The 20,488-nt window shown below is 47.7% G+C and overlaps 1 long non-coding RNA gene across 1 annotated transcript; it reads left to right on the top strand.

Moving 5' to 3' along the window:
- The first annotated feature begins 32 nt into the window (after positions 1-32).
- On the top strand, positions 33-15,222 carry LOC138848476 (uncharacterized). Its single transcript, XR_011386299.1, has 3 exons — positions 33-401; positions 3,919-4,106; positions 14,979-15,222. It is a non-coding gene; the product is annotated as an uncharacterized lncRNA (long non-coding RNA).
- The last annotated feature ends 5,266 nt before the right edge of the window (positions 15,223-20,488 follow it).

The following is a 20,488-nucleotide window of genomic DNA, read 5'->3' as shown; positions in this document are numbered from 1 at the left end:
GGGCCGCCGCTCTGCCGCGCGGGTCTGCGGGTCTCCGCCCCGCGTCGCTTGCTTTCCAGCGGGGCCAAAATAAACAAAACCTCGCCTCCATTTTTTTTTTTTTTTTTTTATTATGTCGGAGAACAGCTTCTCGCTCCGTGGTAAACGTAGACAGCCTGAGCACTCCGAGACCATCAGGGTCCTGAGGGCACTTGGGGACGTGGAATGCCCACGAAATCGGAGTGATAAAAACCACGGGGCCGCACGCCCGTGGAGGGCGGTCTGGGAGGCGAGCTCCTGCCCCCGGGGTTGGGTTTGGCCTCCGCAGTGTCTTAGGGCTCTAAGACCCGGGCAAAATCTCCGTCGTCTCCCCGCTCGTTTTCTGCCCGTGACGAGAGAGCGCTCTGCGGCAGCTGCATTCGGTATTTTTGGTGTTCCCCGAAGTTAACTCTGTTGCCTCCAACTGGACCAACAGCCGGGAGCTGGAGTGGGCTGTGCCCGTCCCTCTGCCACCCGACTTGGCCCTCTCACGGCGGCTTGTTCTAGTTTGCAGTGTCCGCAGTTAGCACACGCGCTGCCGCTTGCCCGCTCCGTGTTGAGGTCCAAGTCCAGGTTACATGTGTACTCTAAGATGAGTACATTTTAATAAGGCCAAAGGTTGTGAAATGTAAATGTCCTTTGGGTAAATGTTGTGGGTTTTGTTGTAAAAAATGCTTGAGTAGCCGCTCTGGCTCCATTAGTAAAAAAACAAAGGTCACTTTAGATAAAGTCAAATTAATGATATATGTATACATACAGGAGCAATCAAAATCCAGCTAGCTTATGAACACAATATTGCCTTCTTTCCTACCCTGCTAAAAGAAATGACGTAAAAATAAGAGGCACAAGGAAAATTTTAAATTGGGGTATTGTATAGTTTTTACTATTTCCCCCCTCCTTTTCACAGATAATTGCTGAAAATTTAGAAGGATAAAGATGATTGAAGAAATCTAACTACTTTTTTAAAAAGACATTTATTTATTCGAAAGGCGAGTTAGAGAAAGAGAAGTCTTTCATTTGCTGGTTCACTCCCCAAATGGCCACAAAGGTCAGAAATGGGCCCATCCGAAGCCAGGAGCCAGGAGCTTCTTTTGGGTCTCCCATGTGTGGGTGCAGGACTTGGGCCATCTGGTAATTGCTTTCTCAGGCCATAGCAGAGAGATCCGGATCAGAATTGGAGCAGCCAGGACTTGAACCAGCACCTGTATGGGATGCTGGAACTGCAGGCGGCAGCTTTACCCTGCAGGGCCACAGCCGCAGCCCCAGAAGTCTGACTACTTAAAGATGGAACATTTTTATGGTTTCTCCTTTCATGAAGTCTTTGGCATGGACGTTACAGCAAGTAAAAGCATTTACGGTTTTACCTAGGTAGTTCTTGTGAACTTAACCAAAAACTTTCTTTTTTTTTCTTCTTGTTGCTCTGTAGCCTTCCATTTATGTACTCCATTACCTTGAAGGAAGAGAAAACAGCTTGAATTTCAAAATAATTTATTAACATTATAATACAAGATATATAGTCTGAAAGCTGGAGTTCTTATTTACAAAAAAAAAAGGTGCTTGACAGAAAAGTTACATGAATTTTTCTTTTTGATTTTTTCTTTTTAGATTTATTTATTTGAAAGATAGCATGATGGTAGGGGAAGGGAGAGTCTTCCATCCACTGGTTCACTCCACAAATAGCCACAACAGCTGGGTTTGGGCCACGCCAAAGCTAGGAGCCAGAAATACCATCTGGGTCTCCCACGTGGGTGGCAGAGAGTATAAGCACTTGTGCCGTCTTCCACTTCTTTCCCAGGTGCATTAGTAGGAAGCTGGATTGGAAGTGGAGGAACCTATACTCTAATATGGGATGCGGGCTTTGCAAGTGGTGGCTTAACCTGCTGCCCCACAATAAAAACCCTGCTTTTTGACATTTTTGTTTAAGAGCTTCTCCAGGGTACCTATCTTCAGAATGACTTTTTAAAGATTTATTTATTTATTGAAAGTCAGAGTTAGAGTGAGGAGAGACAGAGAGAAAGACAGATCTTCCATCCACTGGTTTACTTCCCAAATGACTGCAATGCCTGGGGTTGGGCCAGGATAAAGCCAGGAACCAGGAGCTTCTTCCGGGTCTCCCACATGGGTGTAGGGCCCCAAGCACTTGGGCCATCGACTGCTTTCCCAGGTGCATTAGCAAGATAGCTGGATCGGATGAGCAGCTGGGACTAGAAACAGTGCCTATATGGGATGCCAGCATCGCAGGCAGAGACTTAACCCCCTGTGCCACAGTGGGCCCACCCATTTTAAAAAAAATTATTTTTTTAATTTGAAAGGCAGAGTTACAAAGAAAAAGGGGGAGAGACAGGGATCTTCCATCTACTGGTTCACTCCCCAAACCATGGCTGGGGCTGGACCAGGCTGAAGTTTCATCTGGGTCTTCCCTGTGGGTGCAGGGGCCCAAGCACTTGGGCCATCTTCTGCTGCTTTCTCACATATATTAGCAGGAAACTGGAGTGGAAGTGGAGCAGCTGAGACTCCAACTGGTTCTCATACAGGATGCCTGCGTCGTAGGCAGTGGCTTAACCCGCTACACCACAACATGGTCCCCAGCAGACATTCTTCATAGGTCAACAATTTCATTAGAAAGAGATCTGATCTTTCCTGATAGTTTCTGCCAGCTTCCCGAAGTTCTCTTGGGAATTAATTGGTTCTAATGGGTCATAGGCTAAATATTCTGACTGTACAGGTTTGAGTCGTGTGTCCACCCTAAGAACAGTAAAACAGCTACACAAGGAAAACGCAGTCAATTAAGGAGTTTACACTCAAGGAAATGGAGATAACAACAGAGGAACAGAAGGATTTCTCTGTACCAGAAAATATATTAATTAAAAAGTTTGGGCCAGCATTGTGACACACTAGGTTCAGTGGCTACCTGGGTTGCCAGATGCTGTATTGGAGCTCTGGTTCAAGTGATGGCTGCTCTGTCTCTGATCCAGCTCCCTGCTAATGTGCCTGGGAAGACAGCAGAAGATGGCTCAAGGCCTTGGACCCCTGCACACACATGGGAGGCCCAAATGATTTCTGGGCTCCTGGCTTCAGCCTGGCCCAGCCCTCACCATGGTGGCCATTTCAGAGAGTGAATCAGTAGGTGAAAGAGCTCTTTCTTTCTGTCATTCTGCCTTTCACATGAACAAAATAAATCTTTAGGGGCCACCACTGTGGCATGAAAGGCTGGGCCTCTTGTTGCAGGGCCAGCATCCCATGGGGTACCAGTTCAAGCCCCAGCTACTCTACTTCCAACCCAGCTCTCTGCTACTGCACGTGGGAAGGCAGCAGAAGATGGCCCAAGTCCTTGGGCCCCTGCACCCCTGTGGGAGACCCAGAAGAAGCTCCTGGCTCCTGGCTTCAGATCGGCGCAGCTCCAGCTGTTGTGGCCATTTTGGGGGAGTGAACCAGCAGATGGACGACCTCTCTCTCTCTCTGTCTCTCCCTCTCTCTGTAACTCTGCCTCTCAAATAAATAAATCTTTTAGAAAAAAAAAAGTGGGTGACAGATGCAATAGGAATGTTCAAGAAAAGTCTTGGGAAGCCAAAGGAAAGGAGTGCATGGAGCTTAGTGGTGAAGAGTATCAACTTAGGAGTCAGACATTCCTGGGTTTCAGTTCTGGCTCCACTATGTAGCACAGCTGTGGCCCTAGGCAAATTGTTTAACTTCTCTGAACTCTGCTTTTTATGCATAAGATGGGAGATCGGGACACAGACTCCTATGAATTACCAAGAATATTTAATGAGATGTAAACAAAGTTCCATAGTTTATTTTAATCTGTGAATTTTAGAAACCTTTTTTAGGTTTTATTGAGTAACATTTATACAGTTTAATCATGTAACTGTTTGTTTAAAAACTTATTTATTTATTTGAAAGGCAAAGAGACCAAGAGGGAAAGAGATGGAAGAGAGAGAGAGAAATTCTCCATCAGCTGATTCATCTTTCAAATGCCTACAACAGCCAGGTCCGGGCCAGTCCAGAGGTGAGAGCCAGAAATTTCATCTGGTCCCCCTCATGGCTAGCAGGAGCCTATGTTCATGGGCCATCTTCTACTACCTTCCCAGGTACATTAGCAGGGAGCTGGATTGGAAGCATCCGGGACCTGAACCTGCACTGGGATATGGGATACTGTGTCATATTGCCAGCCCCATGATATAACTTTTCTGATTATTCAATTTATTTTCTATTTTAAGGTCCCATTCTGTCAAGTGATGAAAACTTAATTTCACTCAGCTCAGGATTTTGCTTCCTTCTCTGTGAATTTGAGTATCCACTCCAGGGAGCCTACATAGTGTTGAGGCCCAGGTGCCCAGGGTGTAGGTCGAGCTGAGGACTCCCAGGTGTCCTCTGAAATGCCCATCTTTTCTGTCCGTTGTTGGTCTATGTAGGTCCCTGTGGGCCACTGCCACATCCTCAGCATCCTGCAGCAGGCCCTCTGTAGGTCAGGCTCTCCTTGCTCTACTAATGCCTGTGTCAGGCACAGGTAGAGTCCACTGCTGACTGTACCATGGTGGAGCAACAGGGAGCCAGCTCAAGTCCACGTGCGCAGGCACCAGCATGGCCCCTCCACACCACACGAGGAGAAGGGAAAGCCCTACATGCATTGCACTTTCCCTCTGCTCTGCAGGGAAAGGGCACAGGGGCACCTTGCTTGCAGATCCCCACACCTGCTGGGCAGCTCATCATCCGTCCCCATCTCTTTCCCTTCCCTTCCTACCCCTCCCACTGCTGTCTAGCCCTGGAGGTAAGGGTCAGGAGGGCATGGGGCCCCTCCACACAGAAACGGACTGGCAGTCTCGTTCTCTCGGTTCCCTGTCTATGCTCTGGGTCTCCCACGTGGGTGGCAGGGGCCCAAGCACTCAGGTCATCTGCTGCTGCTTTCTTAGATCAGAAGCAATATGGGATGCAGCGGCTTGACCTCCTGCACCACGATGCCTGGCCCGAGAATTTCTTTTCTGAATATGAGGTAGACTGGTTCTTTATCTGTTCTTCTGAACCTGTTGCTATTATACCCTTCCTGGACTTTGACCTGTAAAAGTAAGACTTTGCCAGCCTCTGAATTTCACCTTCTGCATTCTGCCTGCGTTGCAAAAGGCAGTAATCACAGAATGGCCCCCCATCACAAACACTGTCAAAGAGTCATAAAAGTTAGAGCTACCATCTGGAATCCCCTGAGAAAAATGGGAGAGACATTTTTAGTCATGTTTATCAAAGCCCCCTCAGAAGTGTCAGACTGAAATAAGTTTGACTTAAAGTTGTGTCAGTGCCCCGGTGAAAAAGTTTGCCCCTAGTAACCTCTGTACTGGCGCAAACTGTACCCTAGCTTGATGTGTAAACAAATTGTAACCTAACTTAAGAGCATATCCTTGTAACCAAGCAACTGAGTCTCAGCCAATCATAGCAGTTTAAATTCCAGCCAATCAGAGGCTGCAAGCTGCCAAAACATAACCATGTAAGGCAAATACCCATTACAGCCAATCTTACTGTTTCTGCATGCCGCTTCTTTTTCTCTGCTATGACTATAACCTGTGCAGGTGGTGGGGTGAGGCATTCTGAACCATCTTGGTCTGGAATGCTGCTACTGGGTTCTAGAACCTTTCTCTCGCTCAAGCACACTGGTCTCATAGCCCATAGGCCATATATGGTCCAGGAAATCATTTGGTCTGGCCCTGCCAAGGCAGCAGTAGACAGGACTTGAAATTCAATAAATCTATGGCAGGCTAATTTTTATGATGATAGTTCTGCATGGTCCCAGAACGCTGTTATGAATATCCAAATGGCCCTTGGCAGAAAAAAAGCTCCCCACCCCTGTGTGCTCAAACTAGAGACTACTATTAATTTTTAATAAGCAATTTCTTGAACCTCACAGAACAAGTAGTGTAGGTTTGTGGAAAATTAGCAAGCTAATAAAGTATATCTGGGTCAGTGGAGTTGTTGGTTCTTTCCTTCCTTCCAGCAAGTATCTATTAATTCCCCCCAAAGGCCAGATGGATGAGGCCAATGTCGTAAACCATAACGTGGGGAAGTAAGGCAAAGGGGCAGAAAAGTGTTCAGCAAGTGTTCTGAACGAGGAGAATGTGTGAAAGCCTTTGATGGCTATCAAAGACAGCGTTTCTCCTTTTCCATGCAACTGTTGCTTGAATAAGGATGAGTTTTTAAAAACCTCAATTAATTTTGAGGAAGGAAACAAAGTAAGTGTTTTTCTTCTCACCAGGGAAGGCAATTTTGATGTTAAACACCTCATTGATAGTGGTAATACTATGCAGTTAATTTTAAAGATGGGAACAAAAGAAGTGTTTTCCTTCTCACCAGGGAAGGCAGTTTTAAACACCTCATTGAGGGTAGTACTGCCAGGCTCATTTGGGGCTTATAATAGCTTCTCTAGACAAGACAATACAGAAGACACAGGGTGAGATCCACCAGCACTTAGAGGCGTGTTCGCCCCCACCTACTAGCAAAAGCACATTTTCTCCATTTCCTGAAAGGAGTGTGAGAGTCAGTGCAATCCAATTATTTTTACAATGCCAAGCCCCATGAAAATGAGTTCAGAAGCTTACTCCATTGATTTCAGTGGGACTTGGTAAGGTAAAATTAATTCCACAGGGCTTTGATACAGAATGAATAGAGTAGGCAATTTATGTTCACATTTGTTTATTTTTCCAAGGTAGAGGTTAAGAGGATGAGCATGTTTCTTTTATCACTGACATCTGCAAGTAGAATTAGTAAACACAAAGAGAAAACAATGGAGTTATATTCCCTCATGGCCGCGAATTCATTCATCTTTGCAGGGGAGAATCTGAGGGCACTTCTCAGTGAGCCGAGTGAGTGTTTTGTTGGCAGCTTCAGTTTAGAATGACAGGAGGCGCTTGATGGGTTTGCACTGTCATGCTGCACATGGCCTCAGTGACTCTGGGTCCTGGGTTCTGGGTCTATTATCACTTCCGATTGTCTTGAAAGACAAGAGACCATCATGAAATTGAAACTCCCATAATATAAAAGGAGGATCCAGCCTCTTGCCTGCCTCTCTTAGCCCAAGGCTTCTTAGCCAGTCCTTTATCAAAAGGAACTCAACTGACTTGAGGGAGTGATCCAGCTAGCCTTACAAGATTCTTTTTTTTTTTTTTAATATTTATTTATTTATTTGGAAGTCAGAGTTACACAGAGAGAGGAGAGGCAGAGAGAGAGAGAAAGAGAGAGAGACCTTCCATCTGCTGGTTCACTCCCCAGTTGGCTGCAATGGCCTGAGCTGCGTCAATCTGAAGCCAGGAGCCAGGAGCTTCTTCCGGGTCTTTCACAGGGGTACAGGGGCCCAGGTCCTTGGGCCCTCCTCTGCTGCTTTCCCAGGCCATAGCAGAGAGCTGGATCAGAATGGGAGCAGCTGGGATGCGAACCCGCGCCCATATGGGATGCCGGCACTGCAGAGGGCAACTTTACCCGCTATGCCACAGTGCCAGCTCCTACAAGATTCTAATCACTGGTCTCAAGGAGTCTTTCTTATAGATAAGAATCTCGATGGCCAGTGTTGTCCTGGGCCAGTTTGTGCAGGGGAACTCCAAGTCTGTGCGGAATGTAACTGCTACCAAATGGAGCCCACGTGGCCATCATAAATTCCCTAAAAAGCGCAGCATCACCGCCCAATCAAAAGAAGGTCCTGAGCACCACTGACCAACCAGGAACTTGGACACAAGCCGATCATGCACCTTCAGTCCAATTTCAGTATAAAAGAACCTTCACTCCTAACTCCTCGGAAAGCCTGGGAATTAAGCAACAGCTGTTTGGCTCCTTGCTCTTCACTTTGCAATAAAAACCTACTTGACTCCACCACTCTAACGTCAGTGATCGGCTTTCTGCACGTTGGGTGAGCAGACCCAGTCTGAGGTTTCTGGAGCAACATCACCAACTAATTTGGGGTGTTGTTCGCCAACAATAAATGCTCAGCTTTTTTGGGAAAACAAATTTTATAAAAGAGATAATAAGAAAAAAACTGAAAAGTAATTCAATGCCAATTACTCATTTTTAAATTCTTTAATTCCCTTATGACATTATAGATTCGTGGGATTCTTTTTTGGGCAGGCTGTTTACAGATAACTGAGGCGGTTTCCTCATTTTAAGGAAATGTGAGATAGGTCAGGAATCCAAGGCTCAGAGCGGCCATTTAGCAATGACTAACATTTCATTTCTAGGCCGCATTCTTTCCACTAGCCCTGGTTTTGAGAAGATGAGTGGTTTACCTACTAACCACTTGAAGGATCCAACTCAGGCACACATAAAAATCTCTTTCAAGGTACAAGTTCATTTATAGGTAAATTCATTTTGGAAATTCACAATGCATAAAAAGACAAGGAGAAAACAGAATACCAACCTGCACACACCACAGTGCAAAGAACCACACAGCAGCACAGCCATTTGGAGCAACCATGGTAATTTCCTCCATTTTGTACCTGCCTGGGGAGTCTGGCACAGAGAACTACTGCCCTGCTACATTCCAGAATGGGGTCCACAGGAGCCCACTGGGGAGTTACTTGTGGCCTGGGAACTATAGTCTCCTTCATTTGTGAAGCTCTAACATTTAGAAACTCAACTTGGAGGCAGGTGTTGTGGTGCAGTGGGCTAAACTGCTGCTTGGTATGCATGCATCCTATACTGGAGTGTCCATTCCCGTCCTGGCTAGTCTGCTTCCTGCTAATGTGCCCAGGAAGGCAGTGGAAAATGGTCCAAGTACTTGGGTCCCTGCCACCACCACTATGAGAGACCAGCAGAATTTCCAAATTCTGGCTTTGGCCAGCCTTGTCTGTTGTGGGCATTTGGCTAGTGAGCCAGCAGACAGAAGATCTCTTTTTCTTTCTCTCTGTTGCTCTTCCTTTCAAATAAATAAATAAATCTTAAAAAAAAATAAACCCTTAGGGCTGGCATTATGGCACAGAGGATTAGGCCACCCTTTGTGATGCTGGCATCCCGTATCAGAGTACCTATTCAAGTCCTGAGTGCTCCATTTCTGACCTACTTCCTTGTTAATTCACCTGAAAAAGCAGCGGAAGATAGTCCACGTTTGGGTCCCTGCACCTATGTGGGAAATCCAAATGAAGTTACAGGTTCCTGGCTTCAGCTGTGCCCAACCCTGGCCGTTGCATCCATTTGGGGGAGTGAACCAGTGGATGGAAGATCCTGCACTCTCTGTCCCTCTGTCATTCTGCCTTTTAAACAAACAAACAAAAACCTTAAAAAACCCTTTAATTACATTCTTAAGAATGAATTCTGAACACTTACTACAAGCAAGAAGTTGGTTTTGAATATATGAAGGGAAATTTTTCTAAAGAAAACATGATAAATCAGTAAGGCAATGTTGGCCAAGTGCTCTGGTATTGGAATATTAAAAAAAAGTACAGTAGAAATATAAGGTATATTATTCTATATATTTTATCCCAGAGTAATATAGATGATATTATATTAGCTTTTATAATATTAGGCTATTTTTTCTCTGGATATAGTGGTATCACTCCCAAAACAGCTGAGAATGAGTTTCAATAACCTGAAATGTTAATATAATCTTTCTGTGAACTCTGTCACATTACTGTCTGTAGAATCCCCTCTTGAATGTTTTAGTTTCCCTCAGGGTTAGCAAGAGACAGACTTCTTTGAGCCTTCCCAACTCCCAAGAATCCAAGGGAAGTTTCTGATTGCTCTAGGCTTCAGTTCTTTATTAGCTCTCGGTGAATCTGCTCAACACTCCACTCGCGTGCCTCCTTTGATGTCTCAGACATCCCGCCTGGCAGGGGATGCCAGAGCCCACACCATACACCCTTGAGGCAGAGTGCACAGGAAACCATGACCAACTCCACCCCCTCCAAAACATATCCCTCCAGGTCTTTCTCACAACTCTGGACGGGGATTGGAGGAGAGAGGTGGCGAGGGAGTAGGGAGAGGGGGGTGGGAGGGTGTGCTATGTTTTCCCAGGGGGTGGCACTGAGCAGGCCCTGAGGTCCCCCGCATGGTCAACAAACCCTCAAGCTCACATCTGCTTCTGTGGGCTGGCTAAGCCACCCGCAAAGCCCTATGTCCTAAGGGCAGAGGTCCTTCACCCCACCCTCCCACACCTAGCCCAGCCCAGCCCTGCCCTGCAGAAATGCTTCCAAGTCCAAGAGCAAGTCCACATTTGTGTACAAAACCCAGCAATATGGGGCTGGTGTTGTAGCGCAGAGGGTTAAGCAGTTGCCTGCTATGCCAGCATCCTATATGAGCACCAGCCTGAGTCTCGGCAGTTCTGCTTCTGATCTGACTCCCTGCTAATATGCCCGGGAAAGCTGTGGAAGATGGCCCAAGTGCTTGAGTCCCTGTAGACACATGGGAGACTAGATGGAGTTCCAGGCTCCTAGCTTTGGCGTGACCCATTCCTGGCTGTTGTGACCATTTGTGGAGTGAACTGGTGGATGGAAGATCTTTTGCTCTCTGTCACTCTGCCTTTTAGGGAAATAAAAACAAGTCAAAAAGAAAAGAAAAATCCAGGGACAACTGTCACTCCCATGCCTCAGGGCACCAGAAGAGACGAGCTTTGGCCAAAACTGCCTCTGACCTTTTAGGATATTCCTCTGGAGAAACAGTCCACTAGGCCGGCGCCGTGCCTCACTAGGCTAATCCTCTGCCTTGCGGTGCCGGCACACCGGGTTCTAGTCCTGGTCTGGGCGCTGGATGCTGTCCCGGTTGCTCCTCTTCCAGGCCAGCTCTCTGCTGTGGCCCGGGAGTGCAGTGGAGGATGGCCCAAGTGCTTGGGCCCTGCACCCCATGGGAGACCAGGAGAAGCACCTGGCTTCTGGCTTCAGATCAGCGCGGTGCGCCGGCCGCATTGCACTGCCGGAGCGGCCACTGGGGGGTGAACCAACGGCAAAAGGAAGACCTTTGTCTCTCTCTCTCTCACTGTCCACTCTGCTTGTCAAAAAAAAAAAAAAAAAAAAAAAAAAAAAAGAACTAGTTCACTAATACCCTTTCCATGTCCTTGAAACAAATACCTGGGGCCCCTGCGATAGGGTGCACTGGGGAAGGCTTTAGTGGAAAGGTACTAATGTACATCATTTAACAATCAGGACAAATATCACAGCTCTTTCCATTTGTAATTTGGAGAGATTCTACTAACTGTGTTACATTTAGGTGTGCAAAGGCATTGGCTTTGGGTTGTCATTAACTCTTTTTTTAAAAAAAGATTTATTTATTTGAAAGTTAGAGTTACACAGAGGGAGAGACAGAGATCTTCCATCCATTCGTTCACTTCCCAAACAACCCCAACGGCTGGGGCTGGGACTGGGGCAGGTGGAATTGAGGAGCCAGGAATTTCATCCGGGTCTCCCACATGGGTGCAGGGGCCCAAGCACTTGGGCCGTCTTCTGCTGCTTTCCCTGGTACATTAGCAGGGAGCTAGATTGGAAGTGGATCAGCCAGGACTCGAACCGTCACCACTATGGGATGCCTTAATTCGCTACACCACAGCGCCGGCCCCAGTCATTTAACTCTCAGTCTGAATGACCTTAGATAAGGATCAGCTGGTAACTGGGCTCATGTGTACAACAGAAGTGTGTAACATTTTTCTCCTTCCTTCCTTCCTTCCTTGCTTGCTTTCTTTTGACAGGCAGAGTTAGACAGTGAGAGAGAGAGAGAAAGATCTTCCTTCCGTTGGTTCACCCCCCCAAATGGCCACTACAGCCGGTGCGCTGCGCCAATCCAAAACCAGGAGCCAGGTGCTTCCTCCTGGTCTCCCATGGGGTGCAGGGCCCAAGGACTTGGGCCATCCTCCACTGCCTTCCTGGGCCACAGCAGAGAGCTGGCCTGGCAGAGGAGCAACCGGGACATTTTACATATAAATATATTAATGCCCTGAAATGAATTTCCTCAAACTCTTCCCCCCCATTTTCTTTCCATACTGTCAATAGATCTCACCCAAGCATCTCTGAACACAATTCATCACTTTCTTACAGACTCATAGTCGCCCTCATGAATATTAGTCATTGCTCAGTGGCATAAGACAACTCAGGAGCGCTCCAGGGTTGGGGGAGGCACCTTGCGTTGGTGGTGGGGTCACAAAGGCGAATGAGTCACTGTCTCTGCCTTTAGGGAGCTTTCTGTATAGTACGTATGAACAAAGACACATTTTTAAAGGTAAACGAAATATTCCTAAGCGTCAAATGAAAGCTCCAGGTGTCTAAGGGGTGGGGGAGGGGGGAGGAGCTATGTTCTGGATCCTGAAGGAAAGCTTGGGGTTGGCCAGAGCAAAGGAACACTGAGAACAAAGGCTGAGAGGGAGACGTGGACTGGCGCTGTGAAGGGCACAGCTGCTACCTGCCCGCTGTTTGATCTCAGGTGAGTTACTGAGCCTTTCTGAGTCTTGGTTGCTCATCTATAACAGGAGACGATGGGGAGACTCCCTCGCAGGGCTGCTGTGATGAGATGACAAGTTGCCTAGCTCCTTGTGGGCGTCACATGCACAGTACTGCTCCTAACTGTAGATGGTCTTTATTAGATTAAGCGCGTGTGTTGATGAGAGTTTTGAGTTGGGAGACAACAATGAGAAAGAAAACACACATATGGAACATTTGCAAGAGAAGAATCGTTGATGAAGTATGTGGTCTTGAATGGTCATACTTTTCTTTGTGCGTGTCTTGCCACACTATTTGCCAGCCGTCAATTCATCGAGTCTTCATGGTGTCTAGGTCTGCAAACCTAGTTGCCCTCTTTCTAGATTGTTGAAAGTGGGCTGACGAAATATAATGTGTATGTGTTGCTGTCCCCCTTTTCTTTTTTTAATATTATATAATGCCACTTTTTTTTTTAAAAGAATCATTTATTTATTTGAAAGGTAGAGTTACAGAGGCAGAGGCAGAGAGAGAGGTCCTGCATCCGCTGGTTCACTCCCCAAATGGCCGCTATGGTCAGAGCTGGGCCAATCGGAACCCTGGAGTCAGGAGCTTCTTCTGGATCTCCCATGCTGATGCAGGGGCCCAAGGACTTGGGCCATCTTCCACTGCTTTCCCAGAAGGTGAGTGCAGCAGACGGGGCTTGAACCAGCGCCCATATGGGATGCCAGCACTGCAGGTGGCGGCTTTACCTGCTATGCCACAGCAGTGGCTCTTGTTGTCCCCCTTTTCTGATAACAGTTCCACGACTTCCCTGGGATTCTTTTTTTTTTTTTTTTCGGCCCCGGGATTCTACTCTCCTTCCCCTCACACATTGTTCATGGTCTGTGTGGGGCTGGTCCCAATCCCTAGACCCTGGGGACCCATCAGCTAGGCCGGCCACTTACACTGGTTGTGAGACTTTGGCAGGAGCACCTAGGTCAAGAATGTGCTTGTGCATAGGATGCATCCAGTATAGAACACAGAGTGTAATTCTGCAGTTGCTGGCAGTTACTGAGCCCAGAAATGGGGAGAGAGCAAGTCCCAAGTACCTGCTTGGTGCCAGGTGCAAAGATTCAATAGCGAACAAGTCTCTGCTTTTGTTATGCTCTGGTGAGGAAAACATCAAGGTATATAGAGGGTGTTTGGCACAGCTGCTAAGTCACCACTTAGAATACCAGTGTTCCATATCACAGTGTCTGGATGGAGTCCTGGTTCCTCTGCCTTTTTTTTTTTTTTTTTTTAAGACATTTTCCTGAGAGGCAGTTACAGACAGAGCGGGGTCTTCCATCTGCTTGTTCACTCCCCAAATGGCCACAAGGCCGGAGCTGGGCCATTCCGAAGCCAGGACCCAGGGACTTCTTCCGATCTCCCATGTGGGTACAGGGGCCCAAGCACATGAGCCATCTTCTGCTTTCCCAGGTTATAGCTGGATCAGAAGTGGAGCAGCCGGGACTCGAACCGGCACCCATATGGGATGCCAGCACTGCAGACAGCGGCTTTACCCACTATGCTACAGCACAGGCCTCTCCTCTGCTTTCAATCCAGCTCCTTACTAATGTGCATGCTAGGAGGTAGCAGATGATGGTTCAAGTGCTTGGGTCACTACCATCCACAACAGAGACCCTGGATGGAGTGCCTGCTTCCTGGTTTCACATGGCTGTTGCAGGCATCTGGGGAGTGAACCAGCCGATAGACTATCTTTTTCTTTCACCTTTCAAATAAAATGAACAAATTAAAAAATTTTAAAAAGATAGATATAGGTGGGTAGGAGGATGGGCTTATCGATAGACAATGTCTGGCCATGGCAGATTTTATAACGGGAAAAAGAGCAGAGTAAGAACAGCATGGGGCGGGGCTGTTTTAGAGAGTGTGGTTAATGAATCAATGAATCCTTTTTTGTTTAAGCCTGTTTAAGTTCGATTTCTGTACTTTGCATCCAAAACAAGTCTTACCTGATAATGTATAATATAAATTTCACAACTATATTTCAGTCAAAAGTCAGTGAACTATGAATAAGGGACTGAAATTCTCAGGGTCTAGGACCTGGATGCATTTCTGACCACTTCTTTTGTGCAAGGAAGTCATGCCAGTATTTTCTTGTTCTAGGTGAAAATTAGAATGGTGATAGAACAGCGAATTCATGGACAAAATCTAGTTGCAGGGACTGGCATTGTGGTGTAGTGGGTTGGGCTGCCACCTGCAATGCTGGCAACCAATATGGGTGCTGGTTTGAGTCCTGGCAGCTCCACTTGTGATCCAGCTCCCTGCTAATGCCCATAGGAAAGCAGCAGAGGATAGCTCCATGTGTTTCGAACCCTACACCTATGTGGGAGACATGGAGGAAGTTCCTGGCTCTCAGCTTTGACCCAGCCCAGCCCTGGCCATTGCTGCCATTTGAGGAACAAACCAGTGGATGGAAGATCTCTCTCTGTATTTCTCCCTCTCTCTCTTTGTAATTCTGCCTTTCAAGTAAAATGAATTAAATCCTGTTGCAAAATCGAATGCATGGTGTGACTCGATCTTTCGTAAAAACAACTTGTTTTTTGTTGAGTGCAGGGGAAACGTGGGCAATGAAGACAAGTCGGCCAGTGGAAGAGGAATGGAGAATGAGAAACTTTACTAGCAACCACGCAAGTACAAAGCAAAGCAACAGGGGTAGCTTCTTTTGCTCCAGAGATTATCACTGGTGGAAAGGTGACCCACACCCATGTTAGCGGGGGAAATGGATGATCTCTACACCTTGGTGGGAGTCGATTACTGAAACTTGGTGGAAAGTGTCAGCATTTATTAAACGTGTTTAAATGCCTATGCCTTTCTTTCTTTCTTTTTTTTAAAAAGATTTATTTTATTTATTTGACAGAGTTACAGAGAGAGGTAGAGGCAGAGAGAGAGGTCTTCCATCCGCTGGTTCACTCCGCAGATGGCCACAACGGCCGGAGCTGAGCAGATCCGAAGCTAGGAGCCAGGAGCTTCTTCTGGGTCTCCCACATGGGTGCAGGGGCCCAAGGACTTGGGTCATCTTCCACTGCTATCCCAAGCCATAGCAGAGAGCTAGACTGGAAGTGGAGCCGCCAGGACTAGAACCGGCGCCCATATGGGATGCCGGCACCTCAGGCCAGGGCGTTAACCCACTGTGCCACAGTGCCGGCCCCAAAATGCCTATGCCTCAACACAGCACTTTTACGTCTAGAAATTCATCTGGCAGAAATAATTATTGTTGCTTTCTAATAGCCAATCTCACTGCCTTCTTCAGGAATGGAATCCCTGATGACGAGCTTGGCATATGGCCAACTGGATAATGACTGTGTTTCCCATCAGCCCTTATCTCTCAGTGCGATCATGGCTCTCTGGTTCTAGGCAACACCATATATGCAGAAATCGCAACTTCCAGGAAGTGTGCTCATGGCCCCTCCCAGAGACCTGCTTCTTTCTCCCTGTGGTGTGCAGAGTGCTGGCTGGAGTTCTGGCAATAAGCTTGGGCTATTAGGTATCCTGGAATGCAAGACATGAATTCAGAACCAGGCAAGAAGGAAAAAGCCTGAGCCCTGAGCCAACCCCAGGGAATGCCAACCAGTCTTACCCAATCACCCTCAGACTTCTGAATGTGAGAGAATGCAGTAGCTATCTTGGTTGAGCCACGGCTATTTGGCTTTTCTTCTTCTTCTCCCCAAAGCTAATCCTAACTAATTCCAGTGCAAGCAATTTATGTACAAGGATGTTTATTGAAGCAATATTTGAAATAACAATAAACAACAATCTGACTGCTGTGAAAGCAATGGCTGAATACTTTGTGGTCCATTTGCCTATTTAATCCAACAGACATTTTTGAGCATCTGTTCTATGCCTGGCACTATTCTAGACTTGGAAGCTGGATCAGAAATAGTGCAGCGGGGACTCAGATCGGCACTTTGCTATGGCATACCTGAATCGCAAGCAAAGGCCTAACCTGCTGCCCAGGATGCCAGTTGCCTTCTTTTCTGTAGCCTTGATGTTCTGACATTTGGGACCTTTTTATTCTGGAAAGACCATCTCCCCCAGGGCTAGCTAATTCCTAGAAAAGCAGATGACCCCCCTGGACGCTTATCTTTCATAAGCAAACTAATTTTCCTTTTTTTTAAAGATGTATTTATTTATTTGAAAGAGTTATATATAGAGAGAAGGAGAGACAGAGACAAGGACCTTCCATCTTCTGTTTCACTCCCCAGATGGCCACAATGATTGGGGCTGGGCAAGGCAGAAGAGAGGAGCTTCTTCTGGGTCTCCCACATAGGTGTAGGAGCCCAATGACTTGGGCCATCTTCCACTGCTTTCCCAGGAGCATTAGCAGGGAGTTGGATTGGAAGTGGAGCAGCTGGGACTTGAACCAGCGCCCATATGGGACACCGGTGTTACAGGCTGTGGCTTAACCTGCTGCATCATATTGCCAGCCCCAAACTGACTAATTTTCGTGCCTACCACCTACCTCCTTCAGTGAGCCACTACGTGAGTCCCTTATTGTGACACACAACCTCCACTTTGCTTTCAATCATCTCTATAGTTTAGGGAACAATGACAAGGGAATATTTGGGAAACAGAATTGCATCTGTACTGAACATGAACAGACCCATTGTTCCTTGTTAGCACTTCCTAAATAGACAGGATAACAACTATGTACAGGATTTCCATTAGTTTGTATTGTCAGGAATCTAGAGATGACTGAAAGCATAGCGGAGTTTGTGCATAGGTTACATGCAAATGCTATGCCATGTATGACAGGAACTTGAGCAGCTGTTCACTTTGGTATCTATGGGAGCTCCTTGAACCAATCACCCCTGATTACTGAGGGATGACTGTGCAGTGTGAATCCATTTTATTTTTAAAAACACTTTCTGTATGTATTTATTTACATATTTATATGTATTTATTTGAAAGGGAGAGACAGACAGGCACAGTGAGATCGCTCATCTGCTGGTTTACTTCTCAAATTCATGCAACAGCAGAGGCTGGGCCAGGCTGAAGCCAGCAGCCTGAACCTCATTCTGGATTGCCATGTGGGTGCAGGTGTTAGGTGTTAAGATTTTAGGGTTCAAAGGAGGAGAAGGGGTGGCTAGTTAAAGTGAGACTTTATTTTAGGGTAAAGAGCGGGATGGGGGGCCGGCGCTGTGGCGCAGCGGGTTAAAGCCCTGGCCCGAAGCACCGGCATTCCATATGGGCGCCAGTTCGAGACCGGTTGCTTCACTTCCTGTCCAGCTCTCTGCTATGGCCTCAGAAAGTAGTAGAAGATGGCCCAAGTCCTTGGGCCCCTGCACTCACGTGGGAGACCCAGAAGAAGCTCCTGGCTCCTGGCTTCCGATTGGCGCAGCTCCAGCCGTTGCGGCCATCTGGGGAGTGAACCAGCAGACGGGAGACCTCTCTCTCTCTACCTCTCTCTGTAACTCTTTCAAATAAATAAAATAAATCTTTAAAAAAAAAAAAAAAAAAAAAAAAGTGTGGGATGGAGCATGCCCTGACAGGACAGTGGGGTGGAAACCAGGCTTCATTCTGTTGGAGCAGCAGGCAGAGCCTGCTTGTTGGGGCACGTGCAGAGCGCCACGTGGACCCTGACCTACTGGGTGGGAGACGTGCAGAAAGGCTCCTTGGTGTAGTTTTCAGCGTGCTGTCTTAGCGGGTTGCCATGTCCCAGGTGCAGGGCCTTGCAGAGCAATAAACATTCTACTAGCCTTTCCCTCTCCGTCTGCGCCCAGGGGGAAGAGAGTGGCAGACGGAGCAGGGGCCAGGAAGAGAGGGGAGGGGCTGTGGCAGCTGCCGCTGAGGGGAGGAGGGGGAAGAGCCAGACAGGGGGGCAGGGCGAGTAGAGAGAGGGTCCTGTTCCTGAGGCAGCATCACTGAGGGCAGAGGAAGAGCAGAAGAAGGCAAAGTTGAGGGTTCGAGAGGAGGCTCCAGCTTCTCTCCTGACTGAGGAAGACTTGGAACGTGGAGAGTCAAACCTTGGAGTTTGCAAAGGCTGGGACCACTGGCTGCTTCTCTGCTTAATTGTCCAATTCATATTGAGGGCAAGTTTCGGTGCAGAAGAAAATTAATTGCTTTGGCCTCATCTTCCCCTTTAGGCCCAAGTTTTTAAAGAGGCCAGAGGGGAGTCCGGGGAAAATGTGAGAAATTCCAGAACCCATGGATTAGGCAAAATATAGCCTGTTGGCAGGCCAGTCGCTCACAAGGCATGCCTCAAGAGCGAACCTAAATTCTGGGTCCTCTGAGAGGACAGAGAGAGGGTCCCCGTGCTTAGGCCAGCATCCCAGTGCTAAGCCGTGGCACATGAGCGTTTCCGCACCTTCTGGAGGTCAAGGATGGAGGAAACTAACCGAACACCCCAGGCCCTACGAGGGGAGGCAAGTCAGCCACCAGCATCAGCCCTGGTGTGCTTGGGGGGACAGAGGCCTCTCTCACCAATCCGACGGGCTGAGAATCAGGTCTGCTGTTGCATGCAGTGGGCTCTGGGCGTGAATTTGCCCGGAGACAAGGAAGTGCAAGTGGGGGGTGAGTAGATGAGTGACTTGGGCAGTTTGTCACAGGAAGAAGAAAGTTCAGAGGAATTGGGGTGCAAGGCGATGTCACGGCTCTTACCCAGAGGATGAAGGGGCAGCCAGTTTCTGGGGACCACAGCAGGCAAGAGGCCAGTCCCATACCCTGCCCTGTACGGGCCATCAAATGTAAGGGAAGACAGGCAGGAGAGAGAGGAGACAGGATATAAACTCACAGCCAAAACGAATTTATTCAAGGGGAAATAAGTTCCCAGAGGTGGCTAACTGCCAGTGTGCACACGGGGCGAGCACGTGGCGAGAACGTAGTTAGGGGCTGGGTTCATATAGCATAAGCCAGGTAAGGGCCATGCTGGGAGGTGGGGCACGGAGCACGGATTTTTCAAATGCCATGGGCCTTCCTCTCTGCAGGCTGATTAGATGGAAAAGAATGCAGGGGCTGGTGCTGTGGCATAGCGGCTAAAGCTGCCACCTACAGTGCTGGCATCCCACATGGGCACCGGTTTGAGCCCCGGCTGCTCCACTTCCGATCCAGCTCTCTGCTGTGGCCTGGGAAAGCAGTAGAGGGTGGCCCAAGTGCTTGGGTCCCTGCACCCAGGTGGGAGACCTGGAAGAAGCTCCTGGCTCCTGGCTTTGGATCAGTGCAGCTCTGGCCGTTGCAGCCAACTGAGGAGTGAACCAGCAGATGGAAGACCTCTCTCTCTCTGCCTCTCCTCTCTGTGTGTAACTCTGACTTTCAAATAAATAAATAAATCTTTTAAAAATATTTGTTTATAAAAAATGCAGAGGGTGGGATGGAGAAGAATACAGGGCGTGGGACCCAGCCAGCCTAAGAGTGCCAGGGGCTAGGGAGTCCCCTGGGTGACTGGATCTGCTCTCAGACAAGGAGACAAAATGGCTCTATAGCCTATATCCTTGCTCCATCAGCAGGGACCCAAGGACTAGAGGTATCACCCACTGCCTCCCAGGCAGGGTATGCATTAGCAGCAAGTTGGAATTGGAAGTGGACCTGAAACTTGAACCCACATATTCCAATATGGAATGTGGGTGACGCAAGCAGTCTGATCCACTGCACCAAATGTTCTCCCCATATTTCAGATTTAAACATTTATAAATGCATTTGTTTGTATATTTTTTCAAAAAACCATAAAAAAATTGCAGGAAACAGCCACAAACTGTTAACAGTAATTACATCAGGGAGGTTTCCTGTAACTACTGAAGAAGAGAGGCAAAGGCCGTTGCTTTCATTCTGGGCATCTCAGTGTGGATTGAATATTTATGAGGAGCATTTATTTCTCATGTAAGAACACAAAATGGAGTTGATGCTGAGGCGTAGTGGGTAAAGCTGCTGCCTGCAGCGCCGGCATCTCATATGGGTGCTGTTTTGAGTCCCAGCTGCTCAACTTCAGATCCAGCTCTCTGCCACGGCCTGGAAAAGCAGTAGAAGATGGGCCAAGTGCTTGGGCCCCTGCACCCACGTGGGAGACCGGTGAAACTCCTGAGTCCTGACTTTGGATCAGCTCAGCTCTGCCCATAGCAGCTATTTGGGGA

Source organism: Oryctolagus cuniculus, chromosome 2 (assembly GCF_964237555.1).
Source record: "Oryctolagus cuniculus chromosome 2, mOryCun1.1, whole genome shotgun sequence".
Taxonomy (NCBI): domain Eukaryota; kingdom Metazoa; phylum Chordata; class Mammalia; order Lagomorpha; family Leporidae; genus Oryctolagus; species Oryctolagus cuniculus.
This window is presented reverse-complemented; position numbering and strand designations above follow the sequence as displayed.